Source organism: Schistocerca piceifrons, chromosome 9 (genome assembly GCF_021461385.2).
Source record: "Schistocerca piceifrons isolate TAMUIC-IGC-003096 chromosome 9, iqSchPice1.1, whole genome shotgun sequence".
NCBI lineage: Eukaryota > Metazoa > Arthropoda > Insecta > Orthoptera > Acrididae > Schistocerca > Schistocerca piceifrons.
This window is the reverse complement of record NC_060146.1, coordinates 196,464,828-196,490,871: the sequence shown is the minus strand read 5'-3', so window position 1 is coordinate 196,490,871 and position 26,044 is coordinate 196,464,828. Positions and strand designations below refer to the sequence as shown.

The following is a 26,044-nucleotide window of genomic DNA, read 5'->3' as shown; positions in this document are numbered from 1 at the left end:
ACCTCTTGTCGCGACGTTACCGCCAACCCCCAAACTTCGTGCCTCCCTCTCGGGCTTTTTTTTTTTTCTTTATTGTGATTTTGATCACCTTACACAAGGCGGGCTGTCAGCAGCTGAGTACGCCGCTCTTCAGCCTTGAGGTTTACAATAAGTAATACATAGAGGGGGCACAGAGAATACAATCGAAACGGCGCGCAAAACAATGTAGACACTAAAAAACAAAAAAACATGGAGCCGTTCACGCTGGGTGACAAAACATCACTGACACTAGTTGACACGGCGCGCAAATCATGGATGATGGCGACGGTACACATGAACAGTGGCGGCGTGACGGCGAACAAACACTAAACACAAACGAAGACACACACACGAGACACTGATGGCGATGATCTGCGGCGCGCGAATGATCACTGTGCGTGTGCGAGTCTGGGGACCTGCCAAGAGAGAAGAGAGGAGGAGGAGGAACGGGAGTGGGAGAGCGAGTGTGGAGTGCAGAGATGCCACGGGCAGGGGAGACAGAGGGAGGGAGGAAGGGGAGGGGAAGCCCGGGGGAAGAGGGGTGGAGGGAGGGGACGGGGGAAAAGGAAAGAGAAGGGAAGGGAAGAGAAGGGAGGGAGGGTGCCTAAAGGAAAGGACACCGGAAGTGGGGGGGGTGGGGCAGGTCAAAGTTGATAGGAGGGGTAGATCGATGGGAGGGGGACATCGTCAGGGAGGGGGAGCTGGTGGAAGCCACCTTGGGAGAGGGTAAGGAGGGTTGAGAGATGGAGACCGGGTGGGACGTGGGAATACAGGCGCGGCAGCAGGCGGGGGTGGGAGAGGATTGGGGAGACTAGCAGGTGAGGAGGATCGAGCTTATGGGAGGTGTACAGGATATGTATCCTTTCAAGGAAAAGGAGGAGGTGGGGGAAGGGGATGAGATTGTACAGGATCCGCATGGGGGAGGGGAGACAGATGCGATAGGCGAGGCGGAGAGCATTGCGTTCAAGGATTTGGAGGGATTTATAAAAGGTAGGGGGGGCGGAGATCCAAGCCGGATGGGCATAACAAAGGATAGGGCGGATGAGGGATTTATAGGTGTGGAGGATGGTGGAGGGGTCCAGACCCCACGTACAGCTGGAGAGGAGCTTGAGGAGACTGAGTCGGGAGCGTGCGTCGGCTTGGATTGTCCGGAGGTGGGGAGTCCAGGAGAGGCGACGGTCGAGGGTGACGCCAAGGTACTTAAGGGTGGGAGTGAGGGCGATAGGACGGCCATAGATGGTGAGATAGTACCCTCTCGGGCCAGCGAACCCTGTATATATATCGGCAAGCAAAGACCTTATAAGGACACAACCCACAGATACCAACTCTTCCTCATAGATATTGGCAACGGAGTGCAAAAGGGATAGTCGATACTAGCCTTGAACTAGTGGCGCCAGACAGAGCAGTCTACTAACTTAATGGCACCACGGCTCATTGTGAAAAATTTTCATTTAATACATTACACTGAAATGTGAATTCCTGAATATCACGTTCCAATTGCACTCCTAAGTGTGAGAAAAATAGTAATTAGTAAAAGCTCCTTTGTTGTTCTGTATTTCCCCACACTTTCATTCCTGCGGTGTTTTCTTCCAGGTTTATGCAGTCACAATGTGGGGAATATTTCGGTGTTTAGCTGACCCAGAACTTCTACAAAAGTGTGTGCGCGGAAAAACTCAAAATCCTAAAGGAAGTTAAAACTCTCTGATAGGAAAACATGTCCCAAGACAAAATTCTTTTCCACAACAGCTAACGATGTTGAGCTTACGATGCTTGTTTACTTTTTAACACTGCTAATCGTGGCAGACTACGGACTCCAGAGAGGCTAGGATTTGATCCAGGAGCTTTCACACTGTCGATATTGAAGGAAATCGGTAACAGGAGAATTGATGTTGCTGACATTATTATTACTCAGTTTGAAAATCGGATTAACCTGAGAGGACAAGCAAAGAAAAAACTGCTTGAGGATGAAGAGAAGAAAGCATATGATTTGCACTATTTCACCCAGCAAAGGTGAAGCCTAATAGAAATATTATCAGATCTTTAATTGATGTTTCCTCTAACGTATATTTTGGGATCTTTGTGTATCTTTTCTTCATAAACCACTGACACTATAGTATTTAAATTTGGCATGGAATTAGTCAATACTATAGTGAAATATTCTGTGGCAGTAATTTACATTTACTACTGTAGTAAGGCAGTAATGCAAGAGAAAATCCCTAAGATTTGGTTTTCTTTTTCACAGAAATTTGGAGAGCTGTAAAAATTTAGCAAAGATGTCAATATTCTGTCCCACAGATGTTTTCGATAATGATGTATCAAACTTTGCACAAAAATACATTATATTCGCTCTATAGATTTTTCAAAAAAAGATTTATACTCACCTTGCTGAAAAATTCAGTTGTCTATAATTAAAAATATATACCTTCAATAAGCATGAAAACATATGTGTGCATCCATATAACATTGCTTAACAACTGTGCCAAATTTAGTTACATTGCCTTGAAAATTTTGGACTCAATAACCTTTTTTTTTTTTTAAAGTATTGCCGCATAATCAAATTATATATTAATGCAAAACATTTGTTACATTTTTATTGATTTAGTCCCAACGTTTTCACGAAAAACCTACTGCACGGACCAGAGCTGAGCACAGAGAAACTTTTTGTTTCAATGACTTGCAGTAGTTCACAAGAAAAAGCCGTTTCCGGGCCGCACACTAACTTTTTTATTTCAGTTGTGCATCTAGACGCGTTTCGCCTCTTTTGAAAGCCATCTTCAGTGAGTGTCCTGGAATATTACGTGATTTAATAAAAATGAAAGCTCCAAAACTAGCTGCAATAAAGCTACATATTTAATATTTTATGCAACAGACCTGTTTAGGCTTAATTGCCATTATCAGCTGACCTGAGAAAATAACATTGGTAAGATTATCTACATGTAAATGGTTCATATTTTATATTTACATTTGCATTGGTACTTATGTCTAGTTGAAAGTGACGAGTATATTGCCATATTGTATCAACAATAAATTTTTTCTGTGAAGTCGTGGTAAGTATAATATTTCTTTGTAGCTACTAAACGTAAAAAAGGTTTTTGACAGATGTTTTAACAGTATAATATGCTGATAGTTCTTTTTTGCGACGCTACATGTTTACAAAGTGTATACATTAGTTAAAACTTCCAGGTTCACCTCGGAAGATGTTTCTCGCAGTTGGCAACGAAGCGTCAGGAAGAAGAAGTTTTACAGATCGACCACGGCCTCTCACGCCCAAAGTCTAACGAAGACGTCGGCCTTAAAAGGCTACACGTTACGATGAAAGTGTATATAGTTTCTCAGAAATGATGTTACACCATTTTACTTTGAATTTTATCTACTGGTTGTGTATGATCTGTTTGCCAATCGACTATCTCTTTTCGGATTCTTTCATGTCAGTAAAGTTTTCCAGATAGCATTTATATTTAAAGTCTGTGTGTTGACTTGGAATCTCGTCTGGATATTTTCTTGTATCAATATATATTTCCATTTCTTCAAGAATTTTCATTCCGTGTAACATTTCCAACGCAGTTTCAATTTTCTCCGCTTTGTGGTTTTGATTTTTCAGATGTAAATCGGAGCTTTAAGTATCAATATACCTGTTTCTAGTTGTTCTTTAAGTCTGATGTTAAAATTTCCTCCCGTTTGGCCAATACAGAAATTGTTGCAATCGTCACAGGTGATTTCGTATACACCAGAAGTGGCATAGTCTGAAATTTTGGTTGCACTTGTACGTGATTTCGTTATAAGATTGTTACTTGTACGGAAAGCCAGTTCCATGTGTGGGGATTTGAATAGTGTGTTTATCTTGAAACTTCCTGGCAGATTAAAACTGTGTGCCCGACCGAGACTCGAACTCGGGACCTTTGCCTTTCGCGGGCAAGTGCTCTACCAACTGAGCTACCGAAGCACGACTCACGTCCGGTACTCACAGCTTTACTTCTGCCAGTACCTCGTCTCCTACCTTCCAAACTTTACAGAAGCTCTCCTGCGAAACATGCAGAACTAGCACTCCCGAAAGAAAGGATATTGCGGAGACATGGCTTAGCCACAGCCTGGGGGATGTTTCCAGAATGAGATTTTCACTCTGCAGCGGAGTGTGCGCTGATATGAAACTTCCTGGCAGATTAAAACTGTGTGCCCGACCGAGACTCGAACTCGGGACCTTTGCCTTTCGCGGGCAAGTGCTCTACCAACTGAGCTACCGAAGCACGACTCACGTCCGGTACTCACAGCTTTACTTCTGCCAGTACCTCGTCTCCTACCTTCCAAACTTTACAGAAGCTCTCCTGCGAAACATGCAGAACTAGCACTCCCGAAAGAAAGGATATTGCGGAGACATGGCTTAGCCACAGCCTGGGGGATGTTTCCAGAATGAGATTTTCACTCTGCAGCGGAGTGTGCGCTGATATGAAACTTCCTGGCAGATTAAAACTGTGTGCCCGACCGAGACTCGAACTCGGGACCTTTGCCTTTCGCGGGCAAGTGCTCTACCAACTGAGCTACCGAAGCACGACTCACGTCCGGTACTCACAGCTTTACTTATTTGATATTTATCTTATTTGATATTCGACCTAGGTAAATTGTAGGTATGTAAGTTGTTCAATGTTAGGACATCTCTAGTAAGATTTATGTCATTATACGAGGGTTGGAACTTTAATAGTGGTAACTATTTATTTACAGCTCCTACAAAATAGATACGTGTTTCAAAATTTTACTGACCTTCAAAGTAGTCACGAGCATTGTGTATAACCCGTTGCCAGCGATGTGGAAGTCGTAGGACACTCTTAGCAGTGCCAGTTGTGTTGACAGTTCGAGCGGCGCTGTCATTTGCCCGACGAATTTGTAGCAGTTCTGAAGCGAATGCCGTGAAGTGCTTCCTTCAGTTTAGAAATCGAGTTGAACTCACGAGGGCTTAAGTCAGGGGGGTGCAGTAGGTGGTATAGCACTTAGCAAAATGGCTCTGAGCACCATGGGACTTAACATCTATGGTCATCAGTCCCCTAGAACTTAGAACTACTTAAACCTAACTAACCTAAGGACAGCACACAACACCCAGCCATCACGAGGCAGAGAAAATCCCTGACCCCGCCGGGAATCGAACCCGGGAACCCGGGCGTGGGAAGCGAAAACGCTACCGCACGACCACGAGATGCGGGCAGCACTTAGCAGCCCCATCAGTCAAACAAATCAGTAACAGCTTGCACTGTACGTGCTTGAGCATTGTCCTGCAAAATGAAGGTCAGGTCCTGCAGAAAGTGTCATCACTTCTGTCTAGAAGCTGGTCGTAGGTTGTGTTCCAAAAATGAACAGCATAGAGACTGAAGTGATGACACTTTCTGCAGGACTTGATCATCATTTTGCAGGACAATGCTCAAGCATGCACGGTGCAAGCTGTTACTGATTTGTTTGACTGATGGGGCTGCCAAGTGCTATACCACCTACTGCACCCCCCTGACTTAAGTGCTCGTGAGTTCAACTCGATTTCTAAACTGAAGGAAACACTAACACGGCGTTCGCTTCAGAACTGCTACAAATTCGTTGGGCAACAGACTGCGCCACTCGAACTGTGAACACAACTGGCACGATTTCTACATCGTTGGCAACGGGTTATACACATTCCTGGTCACTACTATGAAGGCCAGTAAAACTTTGAAACACGTGTCTATTTTGTACGAGCTGGCCGGCCGATGTGGCCGAGCGGTTCTAGGCGCTTCAGTCTGGTACTGCGCTTCCGCTACGGTTGCAGGTTCGAATCCTGCCTCGGGCATGGATGTGTGTGATGTCCTTAGGTTAGTTAGGTTTAAGTAGTTGTAAGTTCTAGGGGACTGATGACCTCAGATGTTAAGTCCATAGTGCTGAGAGCCATTTAAACCATTTTTACGAGCTGTAAATAAGTTGTTGCCACTATTAAAGTTCCAGCTCTCGTATATTGTGATGGCTGTCAGTTGTGTGTGTGTTTTCTACAACTTTGTTACTTGGATCAGAATCAATGTTTCGGCTACGTCAGTAGTCGGTCGACTTGTGTTACGTATACTTCTAGTAATACTCGTATAAAAAAAATGGCTCTGAGCACTATGGGACTTAACATCTGTGGTCATCAGTCCCCTAGAACTTAGAACTACTTAAACTTAACTAACCTAAGGACATCACACACATCCATGCCCGTGGCAGGATTCGAACCTGCGACCGCAGCAGTCGCGCGGTTCCGGACTGAGCGCCTAGAACCGCTCGGCCACCGTGGCCGGCAATACTCGTATCCTCTGACCCTCTGTGCACTTGGATGTCTGATGATGGGAAAAAAATCTGAAACGTGTCAAGATAGCAATCTGAGTAATAAAGTTATTTCTCCGGTTGTATGACTTTTTGACGTATTGTATTCGGCTCTGATGCAGTACTACACCATAATACAACCATGGTCGGCTGCCTCCTACAAGATTACATGTTACATCTGTATTGATGTCAACATATTATGGACAGGAAAAATGGATGTGCATTATAAAATAAAAACAGTCATTTCCATTCCTTCGTCAAAGGCTCTCAGTAACCGAACATGATGTCAACATGACCGACGTGCCGCTGATAATAAAGAATACAAAGTACCTTGAGGATAAAGTGAGGGGCCGGACTAACAGGTCCGTCTCAAACTAATGCAGTTTATATACAGCTGCTGTGAAAAGGGCCACCACCAGAAACTTTTTTCTTAATTCCTTTAATAGTTCTCTTAGTTCTGATTGTGCTACTAATAGAGCTGCGCTCTACCAAAACTGCAGTTTCATAGTTTCGGCACCCCACATAAATTACCCATAGCAGTGGCCTCCTCCGTCGGAGGTTCGAGTCCTCCCTCGGGTATGGGTGTGTGTGTTGTTCTTAGCATAATTAGTGTAAGCAGTGTTTAAGACTAAGGACCGATGGCCTCAGCAGTTTGGTCCCCTAGGAATTCACACACATTTGAACATAGTATTGATAGCATTGGTAGGGAAAGAAATATAACTGAATGTGTTAGAGAGAAACTGAGAGCTGATGACTTCTCTCTATTTTGTTTTGTTTGATTGTTTGTTTTGCACATAATTATAAGTGCACATCATTTAGTGTTAGTCCACTGTGCATTTTTATTGGTACAGTAGGTTCACAAGTAATAAAAATTAAATGGAACTATACTGTTGCAGCGATGTTTTCAAGTCCCAAGCAACTATACATGGAGACTGATGCGACGAATGAAAATTTTTAGCAAGGCTGCGATTGGAAACCAGGTCTCCTGCACACTAGGTAGTATTTGTTTAGGGGCAATACGAGGTGGACTGAGGCGTGAATGGGAGTTTGGGTAGAGGACGGAGCCATGCTAGGGTAGTTTGAAGTTATGCAAAGCTACTGTGTTAGGGAGGTGCAGCTCTTAGCACATCTGCCTAGTGTGCAGAACACCCAGGTTCAAATCTCTGCCTTGGTATAAATTTCCACTCGCCGCTTTAGTCTGCATATATACATTATAAATATTAGTTGATCGCATGACCTCTGCAGTTCCATGTAACTGAAGCAGTTACTTTGGATGCAAGTGGAATTTACAAGCACAAGCATAAAAATTTATATAATTATGGTTATTTGGTACTGAATAGAGTGTTCCTGATCATGATCAAAGGGCCGTCCGGGGTGGCCGAGCGGTTCTAGGCGCTACAGTCTGGAACCGCGCTACCGCTACGGTCGCAGGTTCGAATCCTGCCTCGGGTATGGATGTGTGTGATGTCCTTAGGTTAGTTAGGTTTAAGTAGTTCTAAGGGACTGATGACCTCAGAAGTTAAGTCCCATCGTGCTCAGAGCCACTTGAACCATTTGAACCATGATCAAAGGCAAGGGTTTACTGTTATTATTGATAAACACGAATGTGCTTTGTGGTTTTTTAATTGAAGTTTTTTTTTGTTGGAAAGTGCGTTTTTCTAGTGTTGTATTGTTTCCTTTATTTTTACTACAACATTCCTCTGTTCCACGTTGCAAATCAAAAATTTTCGAGTGCGATCTGAATTAAACATTGATAGTTTCAATTTTGCTATGAATACTGTTTATTTTTAACTTATAGACAGGAGGATAACTAAGCAGTTAAACTAAGTTCTGTAGGTTACGCAGCCCTTTATATATCCTCACTCAGTTTCTAGAGGGTTCATTACATTAGACTTCTAGGAGATTCTACTAAGACACTGATCGCGTGTGTAAAAAAGTGATCGCTAAGAGGTAACGCGTAATAGGTATGCAACACACCTAACTCTTCAAACATCCTACGGGAATCCAGCCAGCTAATATTTACAGCGATCGCTGATGTTTCGGCGGGAGTACACCCCGCCATTTTCAAGGCACAAACTACAACGGACAGACGATGTACAAGAAAATTTAAAACTCGGTTCTTAGAGTAATTCAGGAAAGATAACAGACACACACACACACACACACACACACACACACACACACACACTCTGAACTCCAGTGCCACCAAAGATGACCAAAGTCAGAGGTATCGACAGTGAAAGACTACGTCCTAGCACATGAGGTAACATTGACTCTGTCCCTCTGTTTTTTGACAAGGAATACAGCAAGATTCCAAGCAACGAGGTTGCTCGCTAATTTAATCTCAACAGCTTCCTTACTAACACTGTCCCAATAACTGGACGTGCGTGCCAATATCTCGGTATTGTTATAGAACATAGGGTGAACAGTATCCAAACAATGTTCGGAAATAGCAGATCTAGTTGGCTTCTGTAATCGTGTGTGCCGTTTACGCTCAGTACATCGGTCCTCCACGATCCTGATAGTCTGACCAATGTATGCCATGCCACAGCTACACCCGCCTTACGCAAACCAAGATCATCCTTAACAGAACCCAAAAGCACTAATTTTAGATGGAGTTCAGAAAACACATTTCACATCGTATTCCCGTAAAATGCGACCGATCTTATTAGAAGTGCTTCGTGCGTAAGGCAAAAAGGCAGTAGACTTCGGTGTCGACTCAGAATTACCATTAGTCACCCGATGCACAGTTGGTCAATAGCGCAATGCGCGTTCAATCTGTCTTTCACCATAACCACTCTGACGAAATGTAGCGTCAAGATAGGCAAGCTCAGCTGGCAAAGTCTCACTGTCCGGAATGACATGTGCCCTCTGTACCAAGGTACGTAGTACCCCTTCCCACTGAGCCGAATGGTAGCCGAAATTTCGGAGGTCGCTGTAAATATTACATGGCTGAATTTCCGTAAGTTGTTTGAAAATTGTATACGCCAGGAGATGCTTAGGTCTCAACGCATCTAACGTACAGGTAACGCAGGTACGAACTTAAATGACGACAGCTACTTGGAAAAGTGACATACACTATGTGATCAAAAGTATCCGGACAACCCAAAAATCATACGATTTTCATATTGGGTGCATTGTGTTGCCACCTACTGCAAGGTACTCTATATCAGCGACTTCACTGAGACATCGTGAGAGAGTAGAATGGTGTGCTCCACGGAACTCACGGACTTCAAATGTGGTCAGGTGATTGGGTGTCACTTGTGTCATACGTGTGTACGCGAGATTCCCACACTCCTGAACATCCATAGGTCCACTGTTGCTGATGTGATAGTGGAGTGGAAACGTGAAGGGACATATGCAGCACAAAAGCGTACAGGCCGACGTCGTCTTTTGACTGACAGAGACCACCGACAGTTGAAGAGAGTCGTAATGTGTAATAGGCAGACATCCATCCAGTCCATCACACAGGAATCCAAACTGCATCAGGATCCACTGCAAGAGACAGTTGGGTGGGATGTAAAAAAACGTGGACTTCATGGTCGAGAGGCTGCTCATAAGCCACACATCACGCCGGTAAATGCCAAACGACGCCTCGCTTGGTGTAAGGAGCATAAACATTGCACGATTGAACAGTGGAAAAACATTGTGTGGAGTGACGAATCACGGTACACAATGTGGTGATCCGATGGCAGGGTGTGGGTATGGCGAATTCTCGGTGAAATCGTCTGCCAGCGTGTGTAGTGCCAACAGTAAAACTCGGTGGCGGTGGTGTTATTGTGTAGTCGTGTTTTTTCATGGTTGGGGCTTGCATCCCTTGCTGTTCTCCACGGCACTACCACAGCACAGGGCAACATTGATATTTTAAGCACCTTCTTGCTTCACAGTGTTGAAGAGCAATGCGGGGATGGCGATTGCATCTTTCAACACGATCGAGCACCTGACATAACGCACGGCCTGTGGCGGAGTGGTTACACGACAATAACATCCCTGTAATGGACTGGCTGCACAGAGCCCTGACCTGAACGCTATAGAACACTTTGGGATGTCTTGGAACGCCGACTTCGTGCCAGGCCTCACCGACCTCTTCTCAGTGCAGCACTCCGTGAAGAATGGGCTGCCATTCCCTGAGAAACCTTCCAGCACCTGATTGAACGTATGCCTGCGACAGTGGAAGCTGTCATCAAGGCTAAGGGTGGGCCAACACCATACTGAATTTCAGCATTACCGATGGAGGACGCCACGAACTTGCAAGTCATTTTTAACCAAGTGTCCGGATACTTTTGATGACATAGTGTAGTTTGCACTTACTTATAATAGCCTACGGTAGACCATGGCAGGTTTACAACTCTTGTCATCGAGTCTGCAGTGCGAAGATGTAGAAGTGCAATAAGCAAAATTTCGTTGTATTGCTGTCCCTCCTTACGCTGCGGAGTGTAGCAGGTTGTCCTATGCCACAGCAGTTCTTTCTCTAAATCCTCGGACAAACGAAAAAATGGCTGACATCGAAATAATAGAAAAGAAACTGACATCACTCAACAGAGGAAAGCTCACTGGACCTGACGGGATACCAATTCGATTCTACACAGAGTACGCGAAAGAACTTGCCCTCCTTCTAAAAGCCGTGTACCGCAAGTCTCTAGAAAAACGGAAGGTTGAAAATGATTAGAAAAGACCACAGGTAGTCCCAGTCAGATGCGCAAAACTATAGGCCTATATCTCTGACATCGATCTGTTGTAGAATTTTAGAACATGTTTTTTGCTCGCGTATCATGGCATTTCTGGAAACCCAGAATCTACTCTGTAGGAATGAACATGGGTTCCGGAAACAGCGATCGTGTGGGACCCAACTCGCTTTATTTGTTCATAAGACCCAGAAAGTAAGAGCATACGGAATATCAGACCAGCTGTGTGGCTGGATTGAAGAGTTTTTAGCAAACATAACACAGCATGTTGTTCTCAATGGAGAGACGTCTACAGACGTTAAAGTAAACTCTGGCGTGCCACAGTGGAGTGTTATGGGACCATTGCTTTTCACAATATATATAAACGACCTAGTAGATAGTGTCGGAAGTTCGATGCGGCTTTTCGCGGATGATTCTGTAGTATACAGAGAAGTTGCAGCATTAGAAAATTGCAGCGAAATGCAGGAAGATTTGAAGCGGATAGGCACTTGGTGCAGGGAGTGGCAACTGACCCTTAACATAGAAAAATGTAATGTATTGCGAATACATAGAAAGAAGGATCCTTTATTGTATGATTATATGATAGCGGAACAAACACTGGTAGCAGATACTTCTGTAAAATATCTGGGAGTATGCGGAACGATTTGAGGTGGAATGAACATTAATTGTTGGTAAGGCGGGTGCCAGGTTGAGATTCATTGGGAGGGTCCTTAGAAAATGTAGTCCATCAACAAAGGACCTATACTTGAGTATTGCTCATCAGTGTGGGATCCGTACCAGGTCGGGTTGACAGAGGAGATAGAGAAGATCCAAAGAAGAGTGGCGCGTTTCGTCACAGGGTTATTTGGTAACCGTGATGGCGTTACGGAGATGTTTAGCAAACTCGAGTGGCAGACTCTGCAAGAGAGGCGCTCTGCATCGCGGTGTAGCTTGCTGTCCAGGTTTCGAGAGGGTGCGTTTCTGGATGAGGTATCGAATATACTGCTTCCCCCTACTTATACCTCCCGAGGAGATCACGAATGTAAAATTAGAGAGATTCGAGCGCGCACGGAGGCTTTCCGGCAGTCGTTCTTCCCGCGAACCATACGCTACTGGAACAGGAAAGGGAGATACTGACAGTGGCAGGTAAAGTGCCCTCCGCCACACACCGTTGGGTGGCTTGCGGAGTATAAATGTAGATGTAGCTCCGAAGCTGAGGCGCCGCGCTGCCTCTGGCGGAGGCTGGCCTGTACTCCTGCACTGCCGGTGCAGAGGAGGAGAGACGGAGCCGCATTTAGGCCGGCCGCTTACGCCACGGCCCTGGTGAGGCGCGCCCGAGCGCCCACGTGCCTCCATTCAGCGAGCAGGCGGCGGCAGTCTTGTCAGGGTTCGGTCGGAGTGTGACGCACGGAGGCGGTAAGCAGCGGCGGGCGGCGTCGCGCGTGGGCGGTCCCCATAAATAGAGCCGGCAGCGGCGGAAATAGACGAGGGGGGGGGGGGGGGGCGGCGGCGGCCGGACGTGGAGGTGGGGCTGGAGGTGGGTGGACCGACACAGGCGCCGGCTGTAAACACAGGGGCTGCCTGCCGTCCGTCGAGGGCACTGTACACTGAGGTGCTTTACTGGATGTGTTAGTGAAGTTAACACCAAGGGTTTACTTTTTTTTATTTTGTTTTTATTTAACTGATGCTGGAAATGATCCATTGTAGGGAAAAGACAATTTATTCTTAAATGTATTAGATAAAATGTACGGTCCAGTCCCATTGGTGTGAGCACCGCCTATATTGGTCGTCAACGTGCTACAACCATTCACAGACGACAAGTGGTAGCCTTACCAGATCCGCTCGTAAATATACAAAAAATAAGTTTTAAACTAAAACATATTAGGGAGTATTATCTTGAAATAAGCTATCTTAGCAAAAAGCTTTTAAACACCAAAAACGTTACAGCGAAGGCGACTTTAGGTGAAAGACGCGAACATGAAAGGAAAATTGACGTAGAAACTAAATATGCTGGAATAGCATGGAATGTGGTCTGGAAAAACATCACTAGTGATGTGAATTTTAAAATTTTCCCGGCGAATTGACTGATCAGACAAATTTCGGGCTTGCAGCCGGTCGTCGTTGAATGCTTCCCACGATATTTCAACTGGGCACCTGCCAGTGATCTTCAGGTGAGCCGTCGCAGACTGGCGAAAACGTCCTCCGTTCCGCAATATATAGCGTACTGTAACTACTCTGCGCATGCGCCCTCGCTGGTCGAATAGCGGAACTCAGTCGCCCTCTGCGTTGCTGTTTGCCACGGCCGTCGACGCACTCTGTCGTCTTCGATTAGAGCAAATCGTGGAGATGATGGGATTCCCTGCACTGTCCAGTTGGTAGCCGCCGAACGGGTTTAACAGATTTTCCGCCAGTCGTATTTCTACGGATTCTTTAACAATGGAGTCCCAGAAAGACGTTTCTGTGGACAAAATCATTGTTTTCTCATACTCCACTGAATGTCGAGTAAAAATACAGTGTTCAGCAAGCATCGAGTTGCCATCACCCATCGCAAACCATGAGTTTGCTTAAAACACTTGTTCATAGAGCTCATACTGTCTCAGATTTAGATAGCTTACCTCAAGAACTCGCCCATCTAAAGACAGTATTCAACGAAAATGGGTATTCCATCCGGCAGATTAACAGGGCACTAACAGTTAAAACTAAGAAGCAGGAAGTGAATAAAGAGGAGAACATGCCAGAACAATCTTTAGCTTTTCTTCCTTTCGTTGGCAACACTTCGCATAAAATACCAAGAATCCTCCGAATATTTCAGGTAAAAGTGGTTTTCCGCCCACCATCGAAGATTCTGGACATTGTGGGATCAGTTAAGGACGATTTGTTACTACGAAAGGCAGGAATTTACAAGATACCGTGCCAATGTGGTATGGCTTACATAGGTCAAACCACACGCACCGTGAAAGAACGCTGCACTGAACATCAACGTTACACCCGCCTTTTGCAGGCAAGCAAGTCCGCTATTGCTGACCATTTTATTTCTACTGGACATTCAGTGGAGTATGAGAAAACAATGATTTTGTCCACAGCAACGTCCTTCTGGGACTCCATTTTTTAAGAACCCGTAGAAATACGACTGGCGGAAAATCTGTTAAACCATGACAGTGGCTACCAGCTGGACAGTGCATGGAATCCCACCATATCCACGATTTGTACTAATCGGCGCATGCGCAGAATAGTTACAGTACGCTATATATTGCGGAACGGATGACGTTTTCGCCAGTCTGCGACGGCTCACCTGAAGATGACTGGCAGGTGCCCAGTTGAAATATCGTGCGAAGTATTCGACGACGACCGGTTGCAAGCCCGAAATTTGTTTGAACAATCAGTAGTGATGTTCTCTCGATCGACGTGAGAACAGCGTGGCACAAGGTAGCCAATAACATCATCAGCACTAATAAGCGTCTCTTTGCCATCGGTTTAAGTGACACTAACCTCTGCAGCAAAGGCAACCTCGTTGATAGTGTGCCTACTCGTTACACATGTGGAGATCGGATTATCAACTGGAGGTGGACCAGGGAGAAAACTGCTCAAATAACAAGAACTTCAGCAAACAATGTACCGACTAACATTTTCTTCAGACCAGAAGGAAGCTGCTACCCTCAGGCAAAAAATAACGAAGTGACTTGCTTAATGGGCAAATATACAATTTACATTTTTAACAATATTGGGAGCGATGAAGATATTGAATACAAGATGTATATGGAAAATGAATTCGAGAAAGAACTTGCATCAGAATCTTCTTCTTCTTCAGTAGCGCTACAGCCCTTGGTGAGCCTTGGCTTCTTGAACAATCTTCCTCCACACTTCTCGGTTATTTGCAGCCCTTTTCCACCCCTGGACCCCCATGTTAGTGATATCCATTATTACCTCGTCGATCCATCTTCTTCTAGGTCTCCCTTTTCGTCTAACTGAATGGATCATACCTTTCATCATTTTCTTTGGAATTCTATCCTCTGCCATTCTCTTCAAGTGTCCTAACCATCGCATTCGCTGCGATTTCACAAATTTTACTATGTCCCTGTCTTGTATTAACTCTTGTAGTTCGGAATTGTAGCGTATTCTCCAGCATTCTTCCTCCCTTATTGGCCCATAGATTTTTGTGTAGTATTTTACGCTCAATGCTTCTTAGTGCATTTTTATCGTGTTCTGTCAACGTCCATACCTGTGAGCCGTATGTGATAACTGGGCAGACTAGGGAATTATATATTAGCAGTTTAGTTTTTCTTGTAACAAGGGTATTTTTGAAAAGCTGCATATTTGCAAAGTAAGCTCTGTTTCCTGCTTGTATTCTTTCCCATATAGCCTTTCCAAAACTGTTATCATTTGTTATTAGGGCTCCCAAGTAGTTAAAAGAGGACAATCCATTCAAGCATTTCCCATTGATGTTTAGGTTTTTAGGGGTTCTTCTCACCTCAGATTGTGTCATTACCATATATTATATCAGAATCACAATACGAAATATGGTAACATGCTCCGAACTGTCTTCAACAGAATGGGTACACGTTAGGAACTGGATTCCTCGTGGGCAGGGGATGGATTGGGTCACCTTCCCGACCCTAACCTCACCTGCAAGTCACACATGAAAAATAAATCAGTAGTACAGCAGGATACAAGAATGTGACCACAAACATCTGGTGTCTGTTATAAAGGAAGAACTCCCTAAGGATACGTTTAGAAGGCTGGAATTGACAAAAATAACAAGACAGTGAAGTATTTTGCGATGTCGCTGTTCGGGTCTGCTATTCTGCCCACGTAATTTACCCTGGAAGGAACACACATCAAGGATTCACTGAATGATTAATTTGGGTCTGGGAAATGATGATGAGGAACGTCAGGCTGCAGAAGAAGAAAATGTGCCACCAGTTGAAGGTCGCAGTGGAGGTGCTAAATGTGCGCTATTGCTAAAGACTGCATATCATTCCACATTCTTTGAATGCTGTAATTTATGACTGCATTTAGCTGTCACCTTATTTATGTCATTTCATTGTAAGCTAGCCCTTTTTGTTACTGTTTTTGTGGAGAAAAATTGGTAGCCCTATCGCCAATGATCCGTGAAGATATCGCAGAGGGTACGCCAGACGTGAAATACAATACTGGCCATTAATATTGATACACCACAGAGACGTCGTGCTACAGACGCGAAATTTAACCGACAGTAAGAAGATGCTGTGATATGCAAATGATTAGCTTTTTAGAGCATTCAGACAAGGTTGGCGAGAAATGCGTACCATCACGTTTCAGACTTTGATAAAGGTCGGATTGTAGCCTATCGCGATTGCGGTTTATCGTATCGCGACATTGCTGCTCGCGTTGGTCGAGACCCAATGACTGTTAGCAGAATGTGGAATCGGTAGGTTCAGGAGGGTAATGCGGAACGCCGTGCTGGATCCCAACGGCCTCGTATCACTAGCAGTCGAGATGACAGGCATCTTCTCCGCATGGCTGTAACGGATCGTGCAGCCACGTCTCGATCCCTGAGTTAACAGATGGGGACGTTTGCAAGACAACAACCATCAGCACGAACAGTTCGACGACGTTTGCAGCAGCATGGACTATCAGCTCGGAGACCATGGCAGCGGTTACTCTTGACGCTGCATCACAGACAGGAGCGCCTGCGATGGTGTACTCAACGACGAACTTGGGTGCACGAATGGCAAAACGTCATTTTTTCGGATGAATCCAGGTTCTGTTTACAGCATCATGATGGTCGCATCCGTGTTTGGCGACATCGCAGTGAACGCACATTGGAAGCGTGTATTCGTCATCGCCATACTGGTGTATCACCAGGCGTGATGGTATGGGGTGCCATTGGATACACATCTCGGTCACCTCTTGTTCGCATTGACGGCACTTTGAACGGTGGACATTTCAGATGTGTTTTGACCCGTGCCTCTACCCTTCATTCGAGCCCTGCGAAACCCTACATTTCAGCAGAATAATGCACGACTGCTTGTTGCAGGTCCTGTACGGGCCTTTCTGGATACATAAAATGTTCGACTGCTGTCCTGGCCAGCACATTCTCCAGATTCCTCACCAACTGAAAAGATCTGGTCAGTGGTGGCCGAGCAATTGGCTCGTCACAATACTACGCCAGTCACTGCTCTTAATGAACTGTGGTATCGTGTTGAAGCTGCATGGGCAGCTGTACCTGTACACGCCATCCAAGCTCTGTCTGACTCAATGCCCACGCGTATCAAGGCCGTTATTACGGCCAGAGGTGGTTGTTCTGGGTACTGATTTCTCAGGATCTATGCACCCAAATTGCGTGGAAATGTAATCAGATGTCAGTTCTAGTATAATATATTTGTCCAATGGATACCCATTTATCATCTGCATTTCTGCTTGGCGTAGCAATTTCAATGACCAGTAGTGTACTTTTTTACTCTGCTTAAGTAGGCGGGCGATCACGTTTTAATACTGTTGCTAGACATAGTAAATTTCTTTTTCTGCTCACCTGTAACCAGTCAGAGAACATAAAAATATTATTTTCATTCTACTTTTCCTGGAAGATGCACTCTTGGAATTTCAGTAGTAAACCTTTCGACAGCGCCTCTCCTGTAACGTCTGCCTCTGGGGTTTGCTGAGTTTCTCTGTCAACGCTTTCGCGCCGACTGCACGATCGTGTGACGAAAGGCGCCGCTCTTCTTTGCAGCTTTTCTCTCTTCTATTAGACCAATCCGGTAAGTGTACCACAGCGATGAACAGTGCTCAACAATCGGTCGAACGCGTCCTTTGTGAGCCACTTACTTCGCGGATGAATTACAAAATTTCCTTAATACTCTCCCAGTGAATATAATACTGGCATCTGCTTTTCCTATCATTTATTTTACGTGACCAATCCACTTTCGGCGACTCCAGATAGCTTGACATTTTTCGGCTGTTCCAGTTTCTAGTAAGTTATCGCCAATAGCGTAATCGAAAACAGTAGATCTCTTCCCCTTATTTAGGCACCATCCCTTGCTTATATTTTATTATAATTACTTTTAATTTGTATTTTGATAAATTGTTGGACTGAAATAAGTACTGTGACTAGAGTATGTAACCTACGAATCGCGTCGTACGTGGTGCTACAGTTTTTAATGAACTCCTGTACATTAATGGATATTGGGTCGATGTGAGACCAAAGTGGCCCTACTTCTTTTGCCATCGTGTTGTATTAAAGGTAGCCTTGCACTTAAAATAATGGTTTGGTTATATAACAGACTTTTGGATCTTTGCATACACCGCTGTTAGCGGTCTCTATTGATCGTTAGAAGCCGGCCGCTGTGGTCTAGCGGTTCTAGGCGCGCAGTCCGGAACCGCGCGACTGCTACGGTTGCAGGTTCGAATCCTGCCTCGGGCATGGATGTGTGTGATGTGATTAGGTTAGTTAGGTTTAAGTAGTTCTAAGTTCTAGGGGACTGATGACCACAGATGCTAAGTCCCATAGTGCTCAGAGCCATTTGAACCATTTGATCGTTAGAAGGCTAACATATTATTTTAAAATTTTTACTCTTTTTGTTTTATTAAAAAGCGTTTCTAGGCGATGACGAGAAATGTGGTGCTGTAAATACGGAAAAAATCTTACAAAGGTTAACATACTGTATGTTATGCTATTGGTGACGTCATAAGGCATTTGTAAACATATGGAGATGTTTATATATTTTATTAGTTATTAACGTTTATTTTTATTGTGTACCTGAAATTTGTTTCACCTGTGAGAGCTTTATACTGCAATCTGGATGTGTACTTTGTAGCACGCCGCGTGTGGCCCTATCTTTTCAAGCAGTTTGCTATTTTGTAATGTTCATTTATTATGCTACGTATTTTGAATATTCGGTCGCCTGTTGCCGATTTATGGCGTACACTAAGTAGGTGCTTGCATATCACGCCGCATGTCGCGCTATAGCTTACGAAGTCTGTTACTATTTTAATTGTTCTTCGATTGATTACCACCATTAGTGGTGATGTGGTTTTTTATTATTACATAATTAGCAGAGATAACATTAAAATTTTATTTTTGTGAATGAAAACATGGTCCAAGTAGGCTGTAATCTGATTGTTATCAGTGTAATCGGCCAATTTCAACCGTGGGTCATTTTCAATCTAATACTCTGCTGGCACATGTGGACAGGAATACGTCGTGGCACGAAACAGTGCAATAGTGTACATGATTGCGTCCATCTGCTGACATCCAATGAAATATATGCTTGAAAATGAGCTGGCCGTTGAAATTAGTCGATTGTGCCGACTAGTAAACAGATTACAGCCTACTTGGACCATATTTTCATTCTCACCATAATATACAGTATTAGGACCGTGTCAGATAATAAACATATTGTCCTATGCGCACACCGTGACTGGTTCTGGTGCTAAAACTTGGTAAATAGTGGTGAGCTCCAGCATCAGTTCTCTTCGCACGGCTCGTTGTACCTTGTATACTCTGTGCTTAAGTATCTGCACTTCCATTTGAATTATTTGCTGCGGTTACTCCATGCGCATATACATAACTATATTCAATTACTTACGAAGATGATTTCCCTAAATCGCTCCAGGCAAATGCCGGGATGGTTCCTTTCAAAGGGCACGGCCGACTTCCTTCCCCGTCCTTCCCTAATCCGATGAGACCGATGACCTCGATGTCTGGTCTCCTTCCCCAAGACAACCAACCAACTTACGAATATGTGACTCATTCGTCCGTGTCTGGCCCTTATGCAAGCAGATATTTGGATTGGCATTGTTGGATGTACTGCTAAGGGATATCGTGCCAGATTCTGTCCAACTGGTGCGTTAGATGGCAAGAGCCTGAGTTGGTTGGAGCGAGCCGCCGCTAATGTTCCAAACGTTCTGGATAGAGGAGAGATCCGGCGACCTTGCTGGCCAATGTAGCGTTTGGCATGCGCGAAGACAAGCAGCAGAAACTCTCGCCGCGTGCGGGTGAGCATTATGTTGCTGAAATGTAAGCCCAGGATGGCTTGCAATGGAGGGCAACAGTATGGGGCGTAGAATGTCGTCGACGTACCGCAGTGCTGTAGTGGTGCAGCGGATGGGAACTAAAGGGGTCCTGCTACGAAAAGAAATGGCACCCGAGGCCATGACTCCTGGTTGTCCAGCCAAATGGTGGGTGACAGACAGGTTCGTATGCCAGACAGGGCGCCTCCAGACATGTTTTCGCCCTGAAATCTCACTGGAAAAGAATTGTATTCGGTGACGAGTGCAGCTTTGAACTGAGCCCCGATGACCAGACTGCGGTGGGACACCAACCTGAGTCTCACCAGCGCCGCGCGGGGTAGCCGCGCGGTCTGGGGCGCCTTGCCACGGTTCGCGCGGCTCCCCCCCCCCCCCCCCGCCCCCCACCCCCCACCACCGCTGCTGAAGATTCGAGTCCACCCTCGGGCATTGGGCATGGGTGTGTCTGTTGTCCGTAGCGTAAGCTACATTAAGTAGTGTGTAGGCTTAGGGACCGATCACCTCAGCAGTTTGGTTTCATAAGACCTTACCACAAAAAAAAAAAAAAAAAAAAAAAACCCGAAAGTCTCACCAGCCATACTGCTCCGGGAGTGGTGGTCTGGAGTGCCATTTCTTTGTTTGACATCCGCGTCACCCTTACAGCGCAGCGGTAAGTCCACGATACTCCACGACCCCAGTTTTTTTTAAACTTTTCATATGTTTGTCTCTACAGGAACATCACGTCTACCGATTTCTGTCCCATTCCGATAAATCCTTCTGGTGCGTCTTTTTGCTTTGCCTTAGAGTGTGTTATAACATCTATTGTAATTCTCTTCCCATAGGACGATTTGGGAATGGACGCAGGTTCGAAAAGTTCGAAACTGATCACATCAATAAATAAAGGGGACTTCGTAATGGGAGTCACTCCAAACATTTATTTTAGTAAACATAAAGTTGAGGCCCCACGTCACCTCCGGCATGTAGGGTATTTACGTTGAGGGTCAAGTTCAAATGGTTGAAATGGCTCGAAGCACTACGGGACTAATCAACTGAGGTCATCAGTCCCCTAGAACTTGTAACTGCTTAAACCTAACTAACCTAAAGACATCACACACATCCATGCCCGAGGGCCGGCCGCGGTGGCCGAGCGGTTCTAGGTACTTCAGTCCGGAACCGCGCTGCTGTTACGGTCGCAGGTTCGAATCCTGCCTCGGGCATGGCTGTGTGTGATGTCCTTAGGTTAGCTACGTTTAAGTAGTTCTAAGTTCTAGGGGACTGATGACCTCAGATGTTAAGTCCCATAGTGCTCAGAGCCATTTGAAAGAACCATGCCCGAGGCAGGATTCGAACCTGCGACCGTAGCAGCAGCACGGTTCTGGACTGAAGCGCCTAAAACCGCGGCCGGCTAGCTTGCCTTTCAAGAGCACTGTTGCTACACACTGAGCCATGCACGAGCGACTCTCGAAACACCGCATAGCTTTACTTCCGCCAGTATCTCATGTCTTACAAATTGCACGGTTGTTCTCCTGCACACCTTGCGGAACTAGCACTCCTAGAAGAAAGGATATAGCGGAGATATGGCTTAGCCACAGCCCGTGGGATGTTTACAGAATGAAATTTCCACTCCGCAGCGAAGTGTGCGCTGATTTTCAACTTTTTCCTTCAGATTAATAGTCTACCTTGCGACCTTTCCAACACAATTTTTATCTATGACAAAGTTTCAAAACTGTGTACACTCCGTTGCTGAGGGAATAATTCATTCTGTACGTAGTTAAATTGTTTTAATAACTTGTTTGTTAGGTATTTACGTACATCTACGTTTATACTCCGCCAGCGATTATACGGTGTGACACTTCCATCTTTCCCTGTTCCAGTTACAAATGGTTCGCTGGAAAAACGTTGCAACGTTGCTGCTAAGCCTGCCTGTGGGCTGAACCGCCTAGAACCGCTCGGTCACACCGGCCGGCGAGGATCAAATGGTTCAAATGGCTCTGACCACTATGGGACTTAACTGCTGAGGTCATCAGTCCCCTAGGACTTAGAACTACTTAAACCTAATTAACCTAAGGACATCACACACATCCATGCCCGAGGCAGGATTCGAACCTGCGACCGTAGCAGTCGCGCGGTTCCGGACTGAGCGCCTAGAACCGCTAGACCAACGCGGCCGGCTCGGTGAGGATCAAATATCAGTTCCTTCACCAGTCGGCTACTCTCTGAAAATATTTCTGCATTTTGGTACAGTATATTTCATGGGTTCTTTTTTGAAGTTTCCCATGAACGTATTGGTCACAAGCAAAGAATCTCTGGAGGAATGCTTGGTACTCATCAGACAGGCTTTGGACTTCAACACTACCAACGTCGAATGGCATGCGAAAGAAATCACTTCACCAATTCAAAACGGTTAACAACACTGCTTAGCTGGCCGCGGTGGCCAAGCGGTTCTAGGCGCTTCAGTCCGGAACCGCGCGACTGCTACGGCCGCAGGTTCGAATCCTGCTTCGGGCATGGATGTGTGTGATGTCCTTAGGTTGTTGTTGTTGTGGTCTTCAGTCCTCAGACTGGTTTGATGCAGCTCTCCATGCTACTCTATCCTGTGCAAGCTTCTTCATCTCCCAGTACCTACTGCAACCTACATCCTTCTGTATCTGCTTAGTGTATTCATCTCTTGGTCTCCCTTTACGATTTTTACCCTCCACGCTGCCCTCCAATACTAAATTGGTGATCCCTTGATGCCTCAACACATGTCCTACCAACCGATCCCTTCTTCTAGTCAAGTTGTGCCACAAAATTCTCTTCTCCCAATCCTATTCAATACTTGCTCAATTGTTATGTGATCTACCCATCTAATCTTCAGCATTCTTCTGTAGCACCACATTTCAAAAGCTTCTATTCTCTTCTTGTCCAAACTAGTTATCGTCCATGTTTCACTTCCATACATGGCTACACTCCATACAAATACTTTCAGAAATGCCTTCCTGACACTTAAATCTATACTCGATGTTAACAAATTTCTCTTTTTCAGAAACGCTTTCCTTGCCATTGCCAGTCTGCATTTTATATCCTCTCTACTTCGACCATCAACAGTTATTTTGCTCCCCAAATAGCAAAATTCCTTTACTTCTTTAAGTGTCTCATTTCCTAATCTAATTCCCTCAGCATCACCCGACTTAATTCGACTACATTCCATTATCCTCGTTTTACCTTTGTTGATGTTCATCTTATATCCTCCCTTCAAGACACCATCCATTCCGTTCAACTTCTCTTCCAAGTCCTTTGCTGTCTCTGACAGAATTACAATGTCATCGGCGAACCTCAAAGTTTTTATTTCTTCTCCATGGATTTTAATACCTACTCCAAATTTTTACTCATGTCAGCACCATATAGGCGCAAACCTTGCGTGAATGCTCTGAAAAGCTAATCATTTCCATATCACAGTATCTACTTCCTGTCGGATAAATTTCGCGTCTGTAGCACGTCACCTTCGTGGTGTAGCTTCTGAAACCTTCTCGTACTCTCATGTTATATTCTCATTTCAAAAAATAAGTATGTCAGCTTTGTAAAGTGTAATGCGTCACTACCCTGTGGAAATCTACTGGCTCACCAACACAGTTAGACCGCAATAGACCGGTGATGCTGTATTGTAACATATCACCCCGGACTACAAGTCCAATTAAATAAAAAAAAAAAAAAAGTGTAATGCGTTAGCATTGAAGTATACTGTCGGGACAAAATCGCAACACCAAGAACGAGTTGCGCGTCATAAACGAAAGGTAGTGAACGTGGCTCTACACTTGAAATATGATGTCTATTCAATTCCATGCCAGCCGCATGTGAATGGTTTTATTAGCGCCACTAAGAGAATGCAGACCAGGTTTGCTTTAAACACAAGCTGTAAGGGTCGTGAGCGTTATCCACCTTTACGATTGGACGTAGTGAGTTGTTAGTCAGGAATGCCTTTAAGGTAACAAAGATACCATTATCAGCATCTCACCGACTTTGAACGAGGTAGGGTAATAGGGCTGCGGGAACCTTGATTTTCCTTCCGCGATACTACAGAAAGACTTGGCAGGAATATAGCCACTGTACATGATTGCTTTCAGCGGTGGTCCCGAAAATGTACGGTCGCAAGAAGAGTGACACGATTACAGATCAAATACTTCAAGGACACCTCCGAGCCAGACTCCCTGTAGCGTGCATCCCACTGACCCCAAACCTCTCCGTTTGCGACTTTAGTGCTGCCAAAAGCGAGCTCATTGGGGGGGGGGGGGGGGGGCTGGGTGGAGCTTCCTAATGTACACTGGTCCTGTCTCAGTGCCAGTGAAGACCGTGTGGTGGTTAGAAGGAGACCAATTGATGGCCTGTCTGCGTGCTACACTGGAGCTACACCTGGAGTTGTGATGTGGAGTGTGATTTTGTATGACAGCAGGAGCACTCTTGTGGTTGTCTCACGAACCCTGACTGCAAATTTGTACGTCTGTCTTCGACCTGTAGTGGTGCCGTTCATGAACAGCATTCCAGAGGGCGTTTTCCAACAGGATAACGCTCGCCCACCTACCGCTGTTGTAACCCAACATGCTCTACAGAGCGTCGACATGTTGCCCTGGCCCTTAAGTCACCAGGTCTGTGCCCAGTCGAGCACATATGAGGCATCATCGGATGTCAACTCCAGTGTCATTCAGCATGAACCGTCCCTGCACTGCCCGACCAACTGCAACAGGCATGGAACTACATCTCACAAACTGACATACCGCACCTGTAAAACGCAACAGATGCACCTTAGCGTACATGTATTCACCTTTCTGGCGGTTGCACCGGTTATTATTAGCATATCAGCATTGCACATTTGCAAAGGCTTACCTCACGCTTTCTTTAACTTGTGATCTTGCTATTTTAATCACTTAAATATGTTATCTAGACAAATACATTCACGAGATTTCATTACTCTACATTTATTAGTTTTTGGTTCAAAACTGGTTCAAATGGCTCTGAGCACTATGGGACTTAACTTCTGAGGTCATCAGTCCCCTAGAACTTAGAACTACTTAAACCTGAAACGTCCCCTTAGAACATTTATACGCGACTGTGCTTAAACTGACACATAATATTTTTAGCGCACCGCAATCTGACTTTCAAAAATCCCTACAAAAGAATGGCCCTGACTAACATCTATACCTTTCACAAATCACTTACCTCACAAAAATCTTCATTACTCGAACTACTGCAATACAGCGAGCGCCACGACTGCCAGCTAAATAAAAGATTCAAACTACGGAAGGCACTAACTACTGATGGGGATAGTTAGCAAATGAAAGATTTTAATAGAGAACAAACAATGTATTTACCTTAATAGTCATAATATATGATATCCAGTATTACAAATTTCAAATCTCTGCCATCTCTCTTACCACATCCACCACTGCTGGCGGCTCACCTCCAACTGCGCAACGCTACGCGCTGTTCACATCCAGCTGCCGCTGCCCAACACTACAATGGCAGACACCAATGCAAACTAGCCACAGACTGCACACAGCACAGCCAGTGATTTTCATATAGAGCGCTACGTAACGTTGCCAATAAGAAAACATAAACAGCCTACTTACGTAAAGAAAACATAAACAGCCTACTTACAAACCTAACTAACCTAATGACATCACACGCATCCATGCCCGAGGCAGGATTCGAACCTGCGACCGTAGAGGTCGCGTGGTTCCAGACTGTAGCGCCTAGAACCGCTCGGCCACTACGGCCGGCGATTAGTTTTTGGTGTTGCGATTTTTTCCGTTAGTATCTAAGACGGACAATGTAAACAAGTGATCAAAAAAATTAAATTAATATACGAGGATTGTCCAGAAAGTAAGTACCGAACGCTCGCGAAATGGAAACCTCTGGAAAAATCCGGTAAAGCTTTGCAGATGTGTTGGGCATGGTTCCAGTATGCCCGTTGATCGTGTCGCGTCGCTCTTAGCCGGGTTCCCACGGGGCGTGACACGCTAGCGTGAGACATGCTGTCGTGGAACACTACCCATGCGAACGAAGAGACGTGAAGCTTCCTGGCAGATTAAAACTGT

General features: G+C 45.1%; 3 non-coding genes across 3 annotated transcripts; all 3 read right to left on the bottom strand.

Moving 5' to 3' along the window:
* Window positions 1-3,887: 3,887 nt before the first annotated feature.
* Window positions 3,888-3,962, bottom strand: Trnas-cga. The gene has a single exon. It is a non-coding gene; the product is annotated as a tRNA-Ser (tRNA).
* Window positions 3,963-4,188: 226 nt separating this feature from the next.
* On the bottom strand, window positions 4,189-4,263 carry Trnas-cga. Its single transcript has one exon. It is a non-coding gene; the product is annotated as a tRNA-Ser (tRNA).
* A 226-nt stretch (window positions 4,264-4,489) lies between these two features.
* On the bottom strand, window positions 4,490-4,564 carry Trnas-cga. Its single transcript has one exon. It is a non-coding gene; the product is annotated as a tRNA-Ser (tRNA).
* Between the last annotated feature and the right edge of the window lie 21,480 nt (window positions 4,565-26,044).